Source organism: Cimex lectularius, unplaced genomic scaffold (assembly GCF_000648675.2).
Source record: "Cimex lectularius strain Harlan isolate CLEC.00 unplaced genomic scaffold, Clec_2.1 scaffold340, whole genome shotgun sequence".
NCBI lineage: Eukaryota > Metazoa > Arthropoda > Insecta > Hemiptera > Cimicidae > Cimex > Cimex lectularius.
In genome coordinates, this window is record NW_019392867.1 from 27,981 (window position 1) to 31,251 (window position 3,271).

Sequence of the window (3,271 nt, forward strand, 5' to 3'; positions counted from 1 at the left end):
GTCAACTAAAAACCTTAATTAATTGAAAGATATTAACAGTTGACTTAAAACGTACACACAACTTGTTGTTTATCATTATAGAGTTAATAATCGTTTTACACGCTTTAGATTAGATCCCACTTCAACCTACAACCTTTCGAATTTTCCCTCCTTTTTGCCATTTTTCCCCCAAATGTCGTGTAATCAGGATTCGATTCTCGGCGACATATGAAGTGGCCACGGGGACCTGTTAGTGGAGTTATACTTTTTTTTAGGAGAATTCGCGAAAGCAGAGGTCATACAAACCCTCAGGGTGGTGGCGGTGTTTTTGAAAAAAAGCCCTTTTGTAAATACAGGGCCGCTGGATTGGAACCCGAGACGTTCACCTTACAGTGATGAGCCCTGTGTCAACGCCTAAACCGTTGCGGCTACCGACGCCCCTTTTACTTAATAAATCCATTATATATTGTGGTCTATTGACTAAATTACATCTTTCATTTAATTAATCTTTTTTGCAAGGTTTTGGTTGAAATGAAATTACTTACTATTGGAATATTTCCCTTTTTTATTGACAAACTCGGGCATTAGCTGGTACTTTGTATATTATTCAATTTTTGGTATATTAAAGGTATAACTGTTTTGTTATTATTTTGTTATTATATTCGTTGTAAATTTTTTGTTTTGTTTCTTTAATTTTAAAAATTGCTTGCTAAATTATTTTATGTATAGCTACTATTACGATTTTCCCTTATTGAATATTTCGTACGTTTTTAACGGCGAACTCTTGCAGGCGGCATTAGCCATGCCCTTATACATTGTGTACCTTTCAAAAGGTAATTTGCATGTGTCTTCTTTTTAAAATAAAAAAGTATTTCAATGAAAAAAATCAATCTTAGCAAAACACCTCCGAAGGGAAACCTGTGGAACAGTCTAACTTGAATAGGCAAATTGAAAAATAAATTTCAATTAATTAATCTTTTTATGTAAGGTTATGTTTGAAACGAAAAAGTTAGTGTCACGAGCGGGATTCGAACCCACGACCTTCGGCTCAACACGCCGCTGCTCTAACCACTCGAGCTGTCATGACGTCGATCCACTCTTGTGGTTTAATAAGTTAATAGCCCCGTGGCCACTTCATATATCGCCGAGAATCGAATCCTGATTGCACGACATTTGAAAAATGGCAAAAAGCTGCAGTTGGCATGAAAATCGATAGGTTTTAGGTTGAGATGGGGAGTTGGTGTCCGAGTGGATCGAAGTCACGATGGCTCAGGTGATTAGAGCAGCGGCTTGAGCCGAAGCTCGTGGGTTCGAATCCCGCTCGTTACACTAAATTTTTCATTTCGATTTTTTTTTTTTTTTTTTTTTTTTTTTTTTTTTTTTTTTTTTTTTTTTTTTTTTTTTTTTTTTTTTTTTTTTTTTTNGCCGATGCGTGTGTTTTTGTTTCAATTTTTATTCTGTTTCGGCCCGAAGAAGATATGTGTACGATATTACTTGTAATGTCTTTATGCAATTGCCAAATCATTTTACCCAAAACCATAGGGTGGATGTTTCCAGCGCTATTATCGACACTTTCTATAAATATAATAAATGGGCCTGAGTCGGATGGCTTGTACACGTTATTTTTCAGCTTGTTTCATTTCGATTAAACCCTCATATAAAATGTTTAATTAATTGAAAAAAGTAATTTGGTCAATAGACCCGTAAATAAAATGGATTTAATAAATTTCAAGGCTGATCTTGGCGATTTTATTGTTTCTATCGAGTTCAAAATTTTATCACCAAGGGTAAAAGTAAAAAGTACACAACAAAGGTAGCGGAAAAAGAAACTGTAAGCTTTAGAGCCAAGAAAGAAGGTTCATTCACGTTGAGTTTTTCTACGATGGAAAAGATTCCGAGGTTTATAGAAAACAGGCCGATAAACAACGCCATTTAAAAAATGAATAGTTTTTACAAAACAACAGCCAAAATCAGAAAATATTAAACATGTTACCTTTGCTTATAACCATGATATTGCGATAAGAAAGTCCCTAGCTACTACCATTGCTGCATTGTTCAAATTATCGAGGTTCCCAACTGCTAAGTCCTCCAGGGGCAGTACGAATTTCCTCTTTAAATATTACTGAGTGCAGTACACTTCGTCTTATTCTGTATTTTGTACTTGTGTCACAAACTTATTTGAGCCAGGCTGAAAATCACAAAAGAAATGCTTCGTTTTTGAGATAAGTGCTCTAGGACATCGTCCTAGTTCCATATTTTCTATCTGTATGAAAAACCTCAGATTGCAGATAAATTCTCTCACAAAAAATGCCCCGTTTCTAAAAATAGAGCTGCAGCACGACACTACCGCTCGTGGTTTAAGTCTGACACAGCTGAAATTCGGAGAAATGAAATCTGTTGCCTCTCCCTGCTTATATCCTCGACCTTCCTCTATCTGATTGTATTATTTCTCGACAATTTTTCTTTACGAATCGACCTTCAATTAATACGAATATGTGAAATTATTTAGCTTTTGGCTCTAAACCAAAATAGTTCACATGTAAGTCTCTTTCATGCCTATATTAATTGGTCAAAAACACATATTTGATTAATAAGTTTAATGACTTTCATAAAGCGAATAAATCTAGGCCAAGGACATGAAAGATCACTGCCATTTGTCACTTGAATTCCAGAAGTATCGTCAAGGTTTTTCCAGGTTTGTCAAGACCAAGGGTCAAACCTCAAGAGTTTCAACATAAACATGCAAACATAACCTTGAGGGGCTGCTCGGGCGTCAAATAAGTTAATAGCCCCGTGGCCACTTCATATATCGCCGAGAATCGAATCCTGATTACACGACATTTGAAAAATGGCAAAAAGCTGCAGTTAGGATGAAAATCGATAGGTTTTAGGTTGAGATGGGGAGTTGAAGTGAACTAGATTTCAAGTCCCGATTTTTTGAAAAAACTCGTGCACTATTTGTGTGAATTTTATGAAGGGAGAATTAATGATTTAATGGTTAGGGATGATATGTATTAAATTAGAATATTTTTTTCAATATTCAATTTGTCATAAAATGTTTCTGTTATGCAACTGACGTCAATGATTCCTTCCTTGTGTCTTACTTACATCCAAAGAAACCGACGTTGCGCAACAAGCATTTTCCAAGGTTTAATCGCACCGAAGATTCGGAATTTCTGATATAACGTTCATTACGAACTAAAGAAACCAGATTCCACAAAAAGGAAATATGAAAAAAAAGACAAACCGCTGATATAGTATTCCGTGAGGGTTTTGTATTACACCGTGTCTC

General features: G+C 35.5%; 1 non-coding gene across 1 annotated transcript; it reads right to left on the reverse strand.

Annotated features, from left to right (window-relative positions):
* Positions 1-992: 992 nt before the first annotated feature.
* On the reverse strand, positions 993-1,066 carry Trnan-guu. The gene has a single exon. It is a non-coding gene; the product is annotated as a tRNA-Asn (tRNA).
* Between the last annotated feature and the right edge of the window lie 2,205 nt (positions 1,067-3,271).